Source organism: Tursiops truncatus, chromosome 14, assembly GCF_011762595.2.
Source record: "Tursiops truncatus isolate mTurTru1 chromosome 14, mTurTru1.mat.Y, whole genome shotgun sequence".
Lineage (NCBI taxonomy): Eukaryota > Metazoa > Chordata > Mammalia > Artiodactyla > Delphinidae > Tursiops > Tursiops truncatus.
The window spans coordinates 81877189-81894454 of record NC_047047.1 but is presented as its reverse complement, the minus strand read 5'-3'; the positions used below and the strand labels follow the sequence as shown (position 1 = coordinate 81894454).

General features: G+C 54.6%; 2 long non-coding RNA genes across 7 annotated transcripts in view; both read right to left on the bottom strand.

Annotated features, from left to right (window-relative positions):
* Positions 1-17266, bottom strand: part of LOC109551213 (uncharacterized) — a 120415-nt gene that overhangs the window by 49519 nt on the left and 53630 nt on the right. For all 6 annotated transcript variants that reach the window (XR_012325862.1, XR_012325861.1, XR_012325859.1 and 3 more), the window contains exon 2: positions 57-331. This is a non-coding gene — a long non-coding RNA (uncharacterized lncRNA). The remainder of the gene's footprint in view (positions 1-56; positions 332-17266) is intronic.
* The window catches only part of LOC141276374 (uncharacterized), a 28071-nt gene continuing 27667 nt past the window's right edge, over positions 16863-17266 (bottom strand). The window contains exon 3 of the long non-coding RNA XR_012325865.1: positions 16863-16964. This is a non-coding gene — a long non-coding RNA (uncharacterized lncRNA). The remainder of the gene's footprint in view (positions 16965-17266) is intronic.

The window sequence follows — 17266 nt, the reverse complement described above, 5'->3', positions numbered from 1 at the left end:
TTCCCTGGCCAGCCCGCCCTATTTATTTTCTTGGTACAATAGCGTTAAGTCAGTACCTGGTCCTGAATGAACGCGTGAAAAGGGAGACTGGGAGGCCTGGGGAGGAGTGTTCAGGAAGTGGGTCCACAACGGGCCAGCTGGAGGGGCTGCATCAGCGTCCCCGGGTTTGGCAGTGGGTTCGATAGCTCTTCCAGCCGTCCCCCCGAAGACACGAGACTGCCTCTGAGGTCGGCCAGCTCCTCCGTGCTTCAAGCACTGGTTCCTCTTCCTACTTTTTCTCTCCCTGGGACATAATTGAAAGAACTCTTCCTAAGCCGGGTTAATTTGTTCTCTGTCAAGAGAAAATAAAGAAACCATAGCGACCGATTAGCAGCATCTCCTAAATCAGTCCCATGAGAAATAGGTTTGGCGCATCCACCTGGGAGGGCAGCTGAAACCTCCAAGGCCATGAGCACAGATTCTGTTTCAACGGGCTGTGAGAAGCAGAGCTGTGATTAAAGTGCCCGCCTCAGCCGTGGCTGCCCTTCCAGTGCCCTCCCCGGCCCTCATCTCTTAGGGACCAGACAGAAAGACTGGACCTTTGACGTGGTCCCGCAGAGAGGCCGGCCTCCACGCCATTCTCTTGTTTCCTGTCGAGGTAGCCCCAGGAAGTAGGCGGTATTCGTCTCTCCTATCACAGGTGAGGAAAGGGCGGCCCAGTCCCAACGGCTTGCTCATGGCCACGGAGCTGGTCCGTGATGGAGGGATGGAGCTGGGGCTCACGCTCAGGTTGGCCTCGTCCGCACAACTGTGCCTTGTCCATCGTGACCATATTTGAGGTTCTCCAACCAGACACAGACGGAGACCTGAAGCACTTCCCTTGGTGGCCCGCCTTTGACGTCCTGTGTCCCTTCAGCAGCCTCTGTGACACCAGCTGGGCCACTGGGCTCCTATCCCTCTTGACCTCTAGATACTAGTTTGGTTAAATAATCCTCGATTTACCTCTCACGGACATTGTGTCACTGCGATCTGATCAGAATTCTTTGAGGTCAGGCCCACCGGCTGCAGAGGTGGGGTGTAGCTGCAAGCGGCGGAACCTGGGGTTGGGTGACTTAGCCAGCAGGTTAGGGCAACGGGTGTTCCTGGCTGTGAGCAGCTCCTAAGGTTAAACATGGGTAAGTACGCAAAAGAGGTGTGCTTACTTATTTGCTTTAGGATTGCATTTCACAAATGACATTTGTTTAGTGCCCATGGTTTACAAACTGCTCCCACATACGTGGTAACCTCGTGTCACGGACTGTGAGTATAAAGGGACTGTCTGGCTCCTATTCTAGGGGGTTCTTTACATCAACAGGGCTTTGAAACCAGGGAGCAAGGCTTCTGAAATATTTACATTGGATTTGATTTTTAATAACTCTATTTACTTATCATAAATATGACTTGTAGTAATATGAGATCCAAGACACAAATATTACTAGAGTATTATTGGGTTGGCCAAAAAGTTCATTCGGGTTTTTCCAGCCCAATACTTCTACTCCCTTCTGTTATGTTAAGTTCACATCTTGGTTAAGAGCTTGTCAGGGTTCAACTATAGCACTCCTGTTAGAGGCAGAGGGAGCCAGGAGACTCCCAATCTCCAGAACTTCAGTAAAGTCTCAAAGATAGATAGATAAATACATAAATAAATAAACAAAATTTCCCCCTTTCCTTAGAATTTTCTCAGTGTTCCCGCTAATCAGATACTGTTAGCTTTATTCTGCATTCATTAATTCACTGAATGTATTTCAGGCCCTGTGCTAGGAGCACGGTTGAAAGACTGTCCTGTTCTGGGGCACTCCCAGTCCAATGGTGGTTCAGGGGCCCTGGCAGGTACATAACACATAACAGACCTCTACAATGTGATAGGGAAAGTGTAAGGACAGTGGAAGGCAGAAGCAGTCTGGAAGCACAGAGTAAGGACAACTAATCCATGCTGGGCATATCAGGGAAGTCTTCCTGGAGGAGGTGACATCTGAGTTGGACGAGAGAAGTGGAGGAAAGAAATCCAGGCAGCAGAGAGAGGCTCAGGCACGAGAGCATTGTGTACTCAGAGGAGGGGCTGTTTGGTGAGACGGCCCTTAAGTAGCCCAGTAAGAATGGGAACAGCTGAGCTTTAACCCTCAGCCAGGAGTCTTGTATGTGAGCTGCTGGGAGATTTTAAGCAGGGAAAACATTCTCATATTACCCCTTACTTCTTCCAGGTATGAACCACAGTTTTTTTTTTTTTGACATCTTTATTGGAGTATAATTGCTTTACAATGGTGTGTTAGTTTCTGCTTTATAACAACACAGTTGTTATTAAACAACTACTGGGAATTCCCTGGCCGTCCAGTGGTTAGGACATGGTGCTTTCACTGCCGTGGCCCAGGTTTGATCCCTGGTCCAGGAACTAAGATCCTGCAAGCTGTGCAGCGCAGCAAAAATAAACAAAAACAAAAAACCTACTGATATAGTTTGATGTTTAGCATTTCCTCCGAGCCAATGTTAATATAATCTCTAAGAAAGCAGAGACTAAGATGTCTTTTTGTTCCACCCTATAATTCTCTAGACCTAGAAGAGGTCCTGGTTATAGTGGATGGTTAGAAAATGGGGGGAAGGTAGGGAGGGAGAGAAAGGCAGTGACAAGATCTGTTGTGCACTGGAGAAAAATCATTCTGGCAGCAAATAGAGGAGAGATGGCAGAGAGGTGTGACTTGGGGTTGGGAGGGACTGAAAAGTGCAAACTGTCTACAGGAACGGCAGAGGCAGAGGCGGGAGGGAGGGGACGTAGAGAGGAGAAAAGCCCAGGAGGTAAGGTCTATGTGACCTGGTGCCCGGGTGGGCAAGTAAAGAGAAGTAGAGAGTCACCTGGAGGGGTCTTGACGCCTGGGCCCGGCAATCAGTCTCAGTGAATTGGTCTGGGTGGTGTAGGAGACACGGGTAATTCCTAAAAGGACCCAGGTGACCCTCCCGTGCAGGCAGGATGGATAAGCACTGACCGAGTGAGGGGTTTATGAGGGCTCCGAGGGTTCCGGCTTTGGAAGAGAGAACACAGGAGGGAGAGCGAGTTTGGGAGAGTCGGAGAGAGAAGCAGTTCAGAAGGTACTGAGTTGACTGAGTTTGAGGCATATGAATTGAGAAAGGAAGATGTCAGATGGTTCTTGTTTGTTGCTTAAAGAGTGAAGGTGAGGATACACAATTGGACATTTTGGTTGGGAGTTGCTTTGTAATTAGGATGGTTTTGTGCAATGGGGGTCAGAGAGGGCTCTTTGGAAACTGTCTGAGGAAGTCTGTGTGCTGGCTGAGCACCAGGTGGTGAGAGACGTGAACGTGAGCTTGCAGAAAATCACAGAGCGAGCCGTGTAACTGGGTTTCCACCCTTGTTTTTACCTTCTCTGCTTCCAAGTTTCTTCTCTGCACAGCTGAACAATGCACCAACTTTGTTTCATAGCGAATTTCTTATGGTCTCTGGCAGCGCCGATGCAGCCTTCATATTCCATTTGTTCCTTGGATAATGAGCTTAGCCTCAGAGCCAAAGGAAAAAGCCCCAGTGCTTGTTAAATCTACTGGCACGGGCTGTCGGCTCCCCACAACCTCCATCAGACGTTGCGCTAAAATCGTCCAGCTCGGTCAGGCCGTTTGCATCTAGGCAAATGGCCCTTGGTGACTAATAGAAATCCAACTTTATATTGATGAGGAAGGGCTTTGATAAGCAGCATTAATTTTGTCTGCACAGTGGAATGGAGCTCATCTCTACTTCCTTTTGGGGAGCCTGGTTTATGCTTCCCCCAGATAGCACTTCCCCGGGGCTCCCAGACATTGCATTCACCAGGTGTAATTAATCTCAGAGGCTCCCTGGTCCGGCTTTTGCACACAGCACACAATCTGCCTTATTTTTTTCCCAGCCTCCCAGCTCAGAGAGAATCGTGATGACGGGGCAACCTGAATTCTAATAACGCTTCAAGTAGTCATTTGGGCTCGATGCATGTGGCCTGGTGCAGACAGAACCGTAACAGCTGGGAGGACTCTGTCTGTCGTTTCCTCCCCCCAGGGGTCTGGGAATTAAGGCTGTTATCTTCCAGCTGGAGTGCTGGGAATTGGGTTGTTGTTGCCAAAGACAAAGGAATGGGTTTCTAGAATTATCACTTAGAAGAACAGTGCACCGGAGAGAAACTCTAGATGCTTCCAGAAAGGTGGGCAGTGGGTATCTCGGCAGGGTAATCGAAATGTGAAACGTCTCTGCCAACTACTTGGGAACACCTTGCAGTGGGTGGAAGACTCCTGGACACATCTCTACCTCGCATTCAGTCCATCTGGAAAGGCAGAAGGACCCCTTCGCCTTCAGGATTTTACTGCACCCTTTGGGAAAAAAATCCCATAACCTTCCGGGGCTTCCAAGACACCCATTCAGTGAGGATGTGTGGTCTCAAGCTTCCAGAATATATTCAGTTTGATTCAAACAAAATTGTTGAGGACCTACTGGTGCCAGGAGGGAAGTGGGGGGTGAAGACGAGAAAGGATGCCCTTGGTCATGCAGCCACCGACTCGCCGACAGTCCTTGATCAAGCATTGGCTTCGTACCAGGCTTTTTGTTGCCATGAAGGATGCAAAAATGAAGGAGGGGGTCCCTGCCTGCCGGGAGCGCTTCTATTTGAGCAGATTGGCATGGGCTACCATTAGAGCCACAGAGTGACGGACACTGTCCTGGGAGCTTTGATAGAGACACTAGAAAAAATGTAAAACAAACCCAGAAGACACTGGAATTGATTCTGAGTGTGGAAACCAGAGAAGGCTGGAGAGAGGCGGAATCAGGCTGTCAGCAAGGCATTTGACCAATTTCTCCTCTTGGTCTGGTCACCAGAGCAAGAGCTAACACGCCCACAGCATTGACCCTGTTCCTGGAGTGGTTTCAAGAGCTTTACGTATTTTCACTTTGTCCCCACAACAAGCCTTTGAAGTAGGTACTATTATTATCCCCATTTTATGGATGAGGAAACGGAGGCACCGAGAGGTTAAATGACTTCTCCAAGATGACCGCTAATAAGTGGCAGAGTAGGATTTGGTCCCAGGCAGTCTGGCTCTAGACAACTCTGGTGCAGTTAGGTAGATCTCTTCTGGTTAAACAACCCTACCCCAAAAGGGTATTTCTTTATGTTTTGTTTGGTTTAGTCAAAATAATTCATGTTGGAAAAGCTATATGGCATTATAGAAAGTTTGGAGAAAAGAATAAAGGTTTCCCTTTGTGGCTGGCATGGTGTTGGCATGAGGTGCAGAGTAACCCTTCTGAATGGTGGTGATGTTGACTGGTGTTACAATAGGCAGTCACAGCCTTGCACAACAGAATAATGCCATTTCGGTGTAGACCCCCTATTAGAATCATTGGTCCAGCCCGAAGCAATTTTAAGCACGCGTCTTGGGGAGATAATACCATCAACAAAGAAAATGAGGACTCGGGGCCCTCACCCCAAAGAGCAGCCCAGGAAGCTGCAGCAATAGGTAGCCTTTCCCTGAGTTAAAGGCTAAAGCCAGCAGATGCAGGGTGCAGAGAATAACAAGGGGAGACCTAGGCCCAGAAGAAATCACCCGAAGAAAGAACCTGGGATAAAGGGCTGAGCTTGATGCCCAGATAAAGCATTTTCTACAGTTAAAGAATTTTCTACAGCGTCCGTTTCCTGAACAGCTTGTGTGGTCCGTGTGCAGAGACAGCACATACAGCTGTGCAGGTTGTCCACTGCACAAGGGCGCCCACCTGAGGGACAAGTGGGGACTAGAATCCAGTCTGCCTTCCACTCACTACACTATGTGCCCATGAGGCTGTATCTGTCCAGAGGGGACACCCTTCCCTAATTCACACAAAAGGCCCCTGTGGGCTAGCTGGGGCCCAAGACTTACAGAGAATAAAACACCCCCAGGACAGGACCAACAAAATGTGGGACATCAGAACAGGGCTGCATGTAGAAGAGAAAACACCTGTTTCACCACACTGGCTACAGTTGCCTTCAATTCTTTTGAAGGGAAAAATCAGGAATTGCTAACAAAATTCACTCTGTTGTACTCTTTTTTAAATAATTAATTAATTAATTTAGGCTGCGTTGGGTCTTCGTTGCTGCGCGCAGGCTTTCTCTAGTTGCAGCGAGCGGGTGCTACACTTGCTTGCGGTGCTTGGGCTTCTTACTGCGGTGGCTTCTCTTGTTGTGGAGCACGGGCTCTAGGTGCGCAGGCTTCAGTAGTTATGGCACGCGAGCTCAGTAATTGTGGCTCACGGGCTCTAGAGCGCAGGCTCAGTAGTTGTGGCGCACGGGCTCAGTTGCTCCGTGGCATGTGGGATCTTCCCGGACCAGGGCTCGAACCCATGTCCCCTGCATTGGCAGGTGGATTCTCAACCACTGAGCCACCAGGGAAGGCCCACTCTGTTATACTCTTTTTTTTTTTTTTTTTTTTGCGGTATGCGGTCCTCTCAGTGTTGTGGCCTCTCCCGCTGCGGAGCACAGGCTCCAGACGCGCAGGCTCAGTGGCCACGGCTCACGGGCCCAGCTGCTCCGCGGCATGTGGGATCTTCCCGGACTGGGGCACGAACCCGCGTCCCTTGCATTGGCAGGTGGACTCTCAACCACTGCGCCACCAGGGAAGCCCTGTTATACTCTTGATGTGTGTACATATTCATACCCACACGCACAAACTCTTATGTTTCCTTCTGGAGTTTGGTCCAGTCATTCCCTGCGAATCCCCCGAATGTGTTGTTACAGATAGCTCTCTGCACAGGGGGGTTCTTCTCGATAGCTGGAGTCAAGGTTACAGTGTCCAGACTGGCTGAAACCAGCAGGCAGGTCTCTCTCAGAATTCTGCCTGCTGTGCTCCCAAATAATATAGTCAAATACAGTCAGCTGGGCCGGGCTGAGGAGTGGAAGCGGTGAGCGGACACAGCAGAACCCAAGGACCGCAATGCCAACTACCAGGCCCTCCCCGGCCACCTCCGGTTAGATCTGCCCCGGAAACGTCCATCCTTCCTGCCCCTTCTCTCCTTCTGTCCCTCCCATCCACCACTTCCAGACTCCATTTCCCCTCTCACCCACACCCCTCCTGAGACAGCCCCACGCGGCTCCCCCAGGCCCGGCCGCCACCTCCAGCTCAACTCCCAGCAGCGCCCAGAGGAAGTCTTTCCAGTGAGACTTCGGTCACGTCACTCCCCACTTAACAGCGACCCACTCTCCACAGCAGAAAAGCACATATTCTCCAGCCCGGCATTGTAGAATAATAACACACTCACCAAGCACCATCTACAGGCTTTGACACAGATTAACACAGATTAACTTCTGAACCCTCACCACCGCTTCCCTGAAGCAGGTACTATTATGATCCCCACTTTATAGGTGAGGAAACGGAGGCCTGCTGAGTTGGGAACTCACATGCCCACTCATACAACGAATTAGGGCCAGATCCAAGTTCAAACCCGGCTCGTGTGACCTCTCAGCCCACACTCAGGCGCTCAAAAGGCGGTCCCAGACCATGGGTAGCAGCAGCAGCGTTACCTGGGACCTCGTGAGAAATGCAGAAACTCAGACCCCACCCCAGACGGGCTGGACCAGGACGCGCATTTAAACAAGGGTCCGGTGACCGCTTTGCCCTACTGCCCTGCACGGAGCCCGGGCCGCCTTCCACCACCTGACCCAGCGCCCGCCAGCCCTTCCCGCCTGCCGGCTCCAGCTCTGAGGCTCATCCCCACACGGCCCTGGAGCCGAGCCCTGCCTGTTGATCTCGGAACTCCATGCGTCATTACTCACCAGCGCCGGGCAGCCTGACGGCTTTGTCTTTTTCCTTTGCCTTCCCACACTCCCCCCTTTGATATCTGGCCCTGTCCACGGTGAGGGTGAGGAGGGGTCTCCCAGCAGGGCTGGTGGGTGCCCTTTGTCAGTGGCAGCCCCCTGCCCGTGAGGGGCTGGCTGTGCTGTGGCAGGTGGCACAGAGGGCCCATCCTGGCCCTGGAACCTGCGGGCAGAGCACGGGGGGCAGTGGGTGAGAGAAAGAGCAAAGGCTCTGGTCAGGGTGATGCGGCTGGGCCCCCATCCCACCAGCATCCTCTGCACTTAGTTTCCTCCTTATCGTCCAGGGATAATAACAGGCGACCCACAGGGCTGTCGTGAAGACGAGAGGAAGATGTATTGGGACAGTTGCCATTTGATGGAATTCTGGATGGTACGGATAGAAAGTCCACAAGAAATCATTAACAGGCAGGGAAACGGAGGCCCAGAGGCACGGTGTCCTGCGCAAGGTCACAGGGCCAGCTGTCAACAGAACCAAGACTACGTTTCCCTTCTCCCAATGTCCTGCCCGGGCCCCTCTCCACAGCTTCTGTGTTTTGCACAGGAAAATGGAATCAGGTGGTGCCCCAAGAGAAGATTATGTGGATTCCAAGGGCCAAAGTCCAGTGTAACTGTTGGCCCCAGGGGAGAGCCCAGCAAAGATGGTAAGTGGGTCGCCCCCATCAGCCACTGCTGGGTCCTGAACGTCCTAGGAGAACGGGCCAGAGGAGAGGGTGTCCTTCTCCAGCGGTTGGAGAAATGTAGTGAAAGGAGTTGTTGTCCAGAATCTCTGACGCATTCCCTTCCCCTCCCTGGCCTCTGCCGAGACACAAACAGACAGACAGACAGACAGACACGCGAAGCTGATGAGGTGCAGGTACACAGACAGAGACTACCCCCCCAGAGGGCCCACGACACACAGTTAGGCGTTGCCGGCAGCCCCCGAGTCCCACAGACCAGAGTCGGATGAGCTGTCAGTGTTTTCCACACCTGCGCCTATACGTGTGCACACGTATGCCTGTGCACACCCATGCACACCGTCACTCTGGCCTGTGGGGGGGAGGCAGGAACACGAGTGAGCTCCGGGTCTTGGCCTGAGTGGGTGTGTGGGTGTCTCCCGACCCAAATGGGTGGCCAGTGGCAGGAGACAGGCCACGGGTTAGCTGAGCACAGTGGTCCCGCACGGGGGTGGTGAGTGTTGCCATGGTGATGAGAGCTGGACATGTCAGGCTGGGCCGGTCCGTGTGGGTGGTGGAACACCATAGGCCCAAGCACAGATCCATCGACTACAGGAGGGAGGGAGGGCGGGTGTCTGAGGGTCTGGGCTGGGAGGCAGACTCCTGGGGTCCAGTGGGAGTCTGAGGTGATCCGGGATGGCAGGACCAGCTGCCCACGTGGCAGGCCTGGGCACGAAACAATGAGCTTGTTAGCTGGTCTCTGGCTGGCTGCACAAAGCCAGACCATGAGGCCTCTGTCCCTGCCTCAGGGCCACGCACCCCTGGCCCTCTTCCCTCACCGGCAGTTGTGCCGAGTCCACAGATGAGGCAAAGCCCACAGGGAGAGCAGAGCAGGGACCTGGCAGTGAGAGGTAATAACTGGCTTTGGGAAAACAGCCGTGCAGGGGGGGACGTGGACAGACGGAAGTGGTCAGAGTCTGACAGGTCCCATATCCGTCCCCTGGGCCACCACTTGTGAGCTTGGGCGAAGTCACTTCACCTCTCTGATGGTCTGATGGTCTCAAGGGCCAAGTGAGCTCTCAGTCCTCGGGCTGGACCCTCCGCTGACCAGCCGGTGCCCCACATGCACACCAGGCGCTCTGCCCGTGCTTCCAGAAGGGGCCATCCACCCCATATCTAGGTAGGGAAAGTGGGCTCCCTCCTGGCCGGAGAGTGGGTAGAGGCTGGCCTTGTCACCGGAGGGACCAGAGCTCGGATCCTGCCTCTGCCACTCTGCCACGTGTCTTCAGGAAAGCCACGGACCTCTCTGAGCTTCTACCACCAAGTGCCTTTCCTTCCTCCCCACCCCCAGAGGCTCAACCGGGATCGCAGGGCAGTGGGTCCGGTGCTCGGCAGGGTCTGAGGCCGGACACCTTGTAATTCTCAGGCCTCTCAGCTTCCGCCAGGTGAGCCCTGTGAGGCCCCCTGACCCCAGGGCCCTGGGGGAGGGGGAGGTGCAGGCGCCCATGTCTGAGGGGAGGAGGGGCTTGCAGACGGCAGCGCAAAGCCAGGGCAGGGGGTGGGAGCCCTCTGCTTCCCCAACCTGGGCCGAGGTTTCCCGTCTGAGGATGGTGGGGCTGGACTCCCTAACGCCGACAGCCTGGGGCCAGGGCGCCCCTTCATCACCCAGAGAGGGTGTGGGGCGAAGATGGCACGGCAGCAAGCAGCTTCAGATAGGGCAGTTGTGAGAAACCCAGTGGAAACCCACAGAAGAAGGGCTGGCTCTGGGCTCAGAGCCCTGCGGAGGCGGGAGGGGTGCAGGTTGTGGGAGGAGGGGCAGTGCCCACTGCACCCACTGGCATCTATTGGGATTTCTGTGGAAATGTTTGCTCGGGCAGACATGGAAACCCAATGTCTTCTCCGCCAAGCTGAGTCTCTTGGTGGGAGAACAATCTCAGGGATGCCAGGGATGGCAAACTTAGGGGTCTTCCCAGGGCCAGGCCATAAGGCAACCCGCAACCCTCCCCCACGGGCAAGGGAGTCACATCCCTTCAAACACTCACTCGCTCATTCATTCAACAAACACCAGCTGGTCTACATCAGGCACCATGCTGGGGTTGTGGAAATTCATCCAACACGGTACCTGAACTCAAGAAGGCCACAGTCTGGTGGGGAGACAGGTGTGTAAATGAGGACGATTCGGCGGGTAAGGGCTTTCACAGGGAAGTGGGAGAATGCTGTGGAAGCACAGAGGGAGGATGGGAGGGCTTCCTGGAGGAGGTGACATTTTTGCTGTCCTGGGGCAGGGAGGGCACCCCAGGCAGAGGGAACAGCAAGTGCAAAGGCAGAGAGAACAGGCACGGCACCTGCAAGAAGAGTCATCTCGGGAGGTTCCTGAGGGCCTCACTCACACCCAAGGCGAGGCCGTGTGCTGCAGTAGTCAGTGCGGGAATCAGGCTGCCTGCCCTTGAACTCCAGCTGTGCCACTTCCAAGCTGGGTGATATCCGGCAAGGCACTTCACTACTCGGTGCCCAATTTCCTCATCTGTAACCTGGAGATGGTAACATTATCCACCTTAGAGGGTTGTTGTAGGATAAATAAGTTGGATGTATAAACCACTGTGCAGGGCTGGCCCGTACTATTATTACTAATAGTAGCTCTTCCCCTTCCCACCCACCTGAGCTGCTCAGGGAAGGTCTGATCGTGAAGGCCAAGGATACAGGACGAAGAGAGATGAAGGGAACAGACAGGCCTGCTCTGGCCGGTCTTGGGCTCCCCCCGGCAGGCTCCTCCAGCACCTGGGAAACCCAGCCCCCTGCCGGCCCCTGACCCATCCTACAGAAGAGAACACCGAGGTCCTTGGAGGGTAAATGACTTGCCAGGACACTCAGCAAATTCGTGACAGTGTGCTGGTGGGGTTAATGTGCGTGAAATGAAAGGCTGACCTGAATAAATAATTTATTTCTGGATTTTAATAATTTAAAAGCCTTCATTTCGTTGGTGTCTCATCAAAAATAGAAACTTTCTTCTTTTTCATTCTAGATTTTTTTTTTAAAGTAGCACACGTAGCAGGAGCCAGAGCAAGGGCCTTTGAAGGGTTCTGTGGGAGCCGCCCCCCGGACAGGCCACAAACCCTGAGCACCCCCACCTGTACTCGGATCTGCTGCATGAGGGGACAGGACCTGCTGGGAGAGCTGGGCCAGAGCCCCGGGGCCCTGGGCGACGGCCAGAGCCCCATCCCCCAAGTCCTCTCCTTCCTCGTGGGCACACGGGGGTCATGACACCTCCTCTCGGAGCTGTTGAGAGAATTCAGCGAGTCTGCGTCCTCGGTGGTCCCGTGTCCGTGTCCAGACCTGACACACAGTGGGCCCACAACCTACAGAAATGTTTGTCCCTCTGGGACAGGCCTTAGAGAAAAGGCAGGAACCAGGTGGCTGAGAGGCACAGAGGGAGGGAGCACAGGGTGAGGGAAGGCCTACTCTCCTCCTGGGGGATCTCGGGGCTTCTCGAGTCTCCACCTGTGCCCTAAAACTCGAGCATTCGGGGGCTCTCCCCACCCCACGACAGCCCCCACCTTGTTCCTCTGTTACCTCACAAAGCACAGCTCCCCCAGGACCAGCGTCTTGCAGGGAAGCCAGCCAAGGTGATGTCTCAGAATACGGCCCTCCGCACAGGCCCAGGCAGCCTTGCAGAGGCTCTCAGCTACCGGCATTGTGCATTTTCCCGACTCATCCAACGACCGTTCACATCTGGTCCCCTCCCTGGAGCTCACCCAAAAGCGTACCCACAGCTCAAGGTCTCCTCCCAAACCAGAACACACCCCCATCTGGCCCTGGCTCCTTCTGCCACCCTACAACCCAGAGCCCGTCCTTAGCATCTGCATCTCCGAAGGGCTTCATGCCCTGAGCCTTTGTCCGGCCCTGAACCATCACGCTGTTCAGAGCCTTAATCCCTCTGCTTGTTCCACTGCTGGGACCTTGTCACAATAACCCCTAACACAGCAGCCCCCTGGGGAGCTCAGCAGTCTTCAAAGTGCTTTCTATCAAATTAACCCCCCTGACCCCAAACAATCCTAGCAGGTGAATGGTATTTATTATTAAGTAACCTGCACGAGGCCACTAGGCTAGTAAGTGGCAAAACCAGGGCGGAAATCTAGGTCTGCGTCGCCACCTAGAACCCCGCACCCTTCCCCCCTCTCCCTGCCTCGTCTGTCCTGTTGGATCTGGACAGCCTGGGGAAGGGGGATTACCGCGCTTTGTAGGCAGGGAGGCCTAGCAAAGGGAAGTAATGAGCCCAGAGTTCTAGAACAAAGGCTTTGGCCTCCACGAGGGCTTGCTGTTTGTCCACCAGGGGCCAGAGTTGTGGTCCCCCTGCATCTACCCTGAGAATCCGCTGCTGGTGCAGTCAGCCTGGCCCCAAGAAGCTGCTGTCCCCACCTGAGAATGCCCCCATGCCCAGCGCCAGCTAGGCTAGCTTCTCTGGGTTAAAGAAATCTCTCCCGGAAATGAGGTCAGGTTGTAAGTTCACCCGAGCTTTCCTCCCTGGGATGGGCAGTGTGGGAACCGCAGGACGGCCCCAATGACGGGGCAGTTTAGAAGGCTCCAGTGTGGTGGCCCAAACGCGGATGGGGGTTTAGATCAGAGGAGGGGAGTCATTTCTGGTGTATTTAGGGGGGCCCTTTGCCTCTTCCCTGGGGGTGGGCAGAGGGTGGCATGACAGGAGAACTCAAAAAGGGACACCCTGGCCAGGGACCCCAGCAGAATCAGAACATGACACCATTCTGACTGCAGTCTCCGGCCTCGTGGCCGCAGAGGGATGAGCTGGGATTCCAGACCAGGACACGCCACTCACTGACTCAGCGACTTTGGACCGACGACTTTCTCTCTCTCAAACCTCAGTTCCTTCATCTGAGAAAATGGAGATATTGATCCCGCCCTGCCTCTTTCACGGGGTTATTGATGATCAAAGGAGGGGTCCAATGTGAAAAGATACCTCACCTGCAGCGAGATGCACAGGAGAGTCAGCTTTGGGTGAGGTCACCAGCATCACAGGTGACAAAGGGCTGCAGTAACCATTTCGATTACAGATGGGGATGCTGAGGTCCAGGGCGGGGAAGAGGTTGTCCAGCAGGTAGGGAGAGTGTAACCAGGGCTCCCAGGCCGGCCGGCTGTCTGCCAGGCTTGGCTAAGCTGACCCTTTTCCTGGGCCCAGGGGGAGCCCACTTTGCACGGCAGAGGTGCCCCTGAGCCCACAACCTGGGAGAAAGGCCCTTTCAGCGAGGTGTTTGGGGACATGTCTTGCTGTCAGTTGATTGACAAGGACAGGCCAGACTCAGCACCGATGTCCTAATGACAGTGCCACCAGCAGGGATGGAGGATTGCTTCTAGCTCCGAGAAGTCTGGCAGGCTTTTGGCTGGATCTTGTAAGGCCTCCCTCCTCACCCCAGAGGCTGGTTCCACACTCCTATCCCCCAGGCCTTGGCCAAAGAAGTCTCCTCAGCTGGCTGTCCTCACCTACTCCCCTGCCTGGGGACGTCCCACCCACCCTCCATTGCCCATGGCCCCCTGCTCCAGGAAGCCTCCCTCGATTGCCCAGTGAGAACTAATTGTGCCCTTCTCTCCCTCCTCACGAAGCATGGAGCAGCATGAAGGGTTAGACCCAGCTCTGGAAACCTGGCTTCATCTCCCAGGTCACGACTTACTGATAATGAAACCGTGGGCAAGTCACTTGGCCTCTCTGGGCCTGCTTCCTTATCTATAAATGAAGGATAATAACACCTATTCCCAGGGTTGCTGCAGGAGGGGGGTTAAATTCATACATTGAAGAAATGCTTTCAAGCACCTATTAAGTGCCAGGCTTGATTTTAGATGTGTGGATGCAGTGGTGAATAAGACAAAGTCTTCATGGAATTAAAATTCTAGTGGGGGAGAAAGAGAGTGAACAGATGAACAAAGGCATAATAATAACAGAGCAGGATAGGGGCATAGAAAGTCATCCAAGGGGGTGGGGTGCACTCTTTCAGACACGGTAGGCACTTAATAAATTGTGGATGGATGGATGGATGGAACAATGGATCAATGAATGGATAGATGGACGGACGGATGCATGGAAGGATAGATGGATGAATGGACAGTTGAATGGAAGGATGGATGAATGGATGGATAGATGAATGGATGAATGGATGTGTACACGCATGCTGGATCATGTCTCCCCCACTTTTCATAACCAACAGTGACCATGGTTGTGGCCCATTTCATCTCCAACTCAGAGCAGCTCCCCAAACCCCAAGGCTGACCAAGGAGGGACCAGGAGGGCCATGTGGATTAGAGGTAGGCCTGGCTTCCCGCCCACACCGCCTCCTTCTCTTGATACCGTCTCAGAGCAACCCCCACTTGCAGGGAGACTCGTGCACACGAGGGCCAGGGAGGCCTGGCCGGCAGAGACGGCCACGCACGGCCCTGAAAAGAGCCACTAGAAACTGATAGCAAGAGTCCCAGGCGCGGTGCCAACAGCTTTCCCTGTTTCCCTGACTGGGCCTCACAGCAACCTGGCACGCGGGGCCTCATCTCCTGGATTTGATGCCGAGAGACTGGCTGAGGGGGAGAAGAATAAAGACCAGCTCATGGCACTGTGGGCCCTGGGCCAGCAGGCCTATCCAAGTCCCCGATCCAGGCTTCTCGTTTCTGTGGCCCTGCCACTAGCACCGCTCACCTGTCCCCCATAATCCCTGTCACCCAAATCCACAGGCCACTCTGCTTGTCTCCCATGTCCTCAGGCCTCCTGTCAACTCCAGTGGTTATGGATGCCACTGGGTGACTCCAGCTCGTGGCTTAAGACAAGGTGCGACCCCACCCCAGAAGCTTGTCTCTGGAGGGCTCTTCAGGGAGACCACAGCCCTGGGGGTGCTGCTCCAGCAGGTGGGCGTGAGCAGAGTGGGTGATGGGCCCTGGGTCACGAGCACCTCTCAGTTCCCCCCAAAGGTGGGGCTCTGCTCCCGCCTCAGCACTCGGGCACCCGGGGCACACGGGGGTCACACACTCCGCATTATTCCAGCTGCCTCCGGGATCTTCCCCACCTGCACAATCCCCATGTCAGCCACCTCAGAGGAAGGTAGAGGCCCCCAGAGACACCTGTCTGAATAGAAAAGACAGAAACAAACAGCCTTTCCTCAGTTCCCAGGAGAAGCCATGGGCCAGGGGTTGGCAGGAACTGCAAGGGCTGATTCAGCAGAGCGTGTGAATCAGAGAATTTTAGAGCTGCCGGGTGAGAGTTTCTGTGAATCACCAGATCACACAACTGGAGAAACACGGGCATTTCACGTCGTGGGATCGAGGAATCATGAATTCTCAGAATCACTGAGTCGGGGACTTCAGGACTCACTAGGATGAAGGATTTCAGGCTAAGAGAATGGCTGAGCCCGTCACAGCTCGGGGAAGGTGCCTCCTTCCCGGTCTCTTCCGCAGACGTGTCCCCAGATCTCCAGTGGCCCCACCTGGCTTCCTGGCCCTTGCTGCCCCGGCCCCGTGACCTTCCCACTCAGAGCCACGGGGATCGCTCCCAACCCGCCGCTCAGAAAGGGCTCAGGTTCATTCCTGTCAATAGGATGAGTCCCCAGGCCTGAGCCTGGCTGCCGAGGCCCTTTGCGACACCTGACACACCCCATCCTATCTCCCCCTGCTCCCCCCGGAGGGGCCAACAAACACACTTAACATAAACAAAAACAGAAGACGCAGCCCTGAGTCATATCTACTGTTTATTTTGACCACAGCCACGCCGACCCAGGACGACTGGTCTTCTCATGGGGCCGTCAGGGCTCCTGGAGAGAGGGCACCACGAGGGCCATACGGAAGCCACTGGTTTCTCCAGGCTCGGCGCAGACACCTGGGCAGCCTTCCTCCTGCTGCGATCCATGCCCAAGCAGTCCCAGCACATGCCCAGATTCAAGGAAGGGGATGCAGACTTCACGCCTCGATGGAAGAAATGCCAAAGGATGCCTGGCCATGGCTTCGGCACCACAGATGCAGGCTGCCCTGGGGACAGGACCTGACCTCCTGGCCGCTGGGGACTGAGCACTCTCGCCCTGGGACTCAGACGGGGGGATCTAGGCACCCAGGCAGCGCGTCACTGCACACTGTCGTGCTGGGAAATCCTCCAGTAATTCCGGTCCGTTTCCACTTGCTCCATCAGAGCCCGCGGACATCACTGTAGATCTTAGGCCTCCGAGAACTGATGCGAGAACTCTTGTCAAGGTCCCAGTTCCCAGAAAGGGCTTGAGGAATCAGCCATCATTGCTGTTGAAGCATTGCATGTACGAACCACCTCAGAGAAGCACACGGGATCCCAGAGTTCCGGGCAGGATTCTCCATCCATCAGGGCTCTTGGCTGCAAAACGGAGATCAATTCTGACCGCCTGCAGCAAACAAGGGCTTTTGTTTTGTTTTTGTTTTTGCTTTTCGTTTTGTTGCTGTTACTTTTTTAAGGACGTTGCAGGCTCACAGAATAGATAGGAAGCTACAAGTCAGAGGCAGAAATCAAATGAGCCACAGTGAGATCAGCCAAAGGCAGTGGTGACCACCTAGGCACACCTGCTGCTGTCACACCACCTAGGCAGACCCGCTGCTGTCACACCACCTAGGCAGACCCGCTGCTGTCACACTACCTAGGCACACCTGCTGCTGTCACACCACCTAGGCAGACCCCCCTGCTGTCAGACCACCTAGGCAGACCCGCTGCTGTCACACCACCTAGGCACAGCCGCTGCTGTCAGACCACCTAGGCACACCCGCTGCTGTCAGACCACCTAGGCACACCTG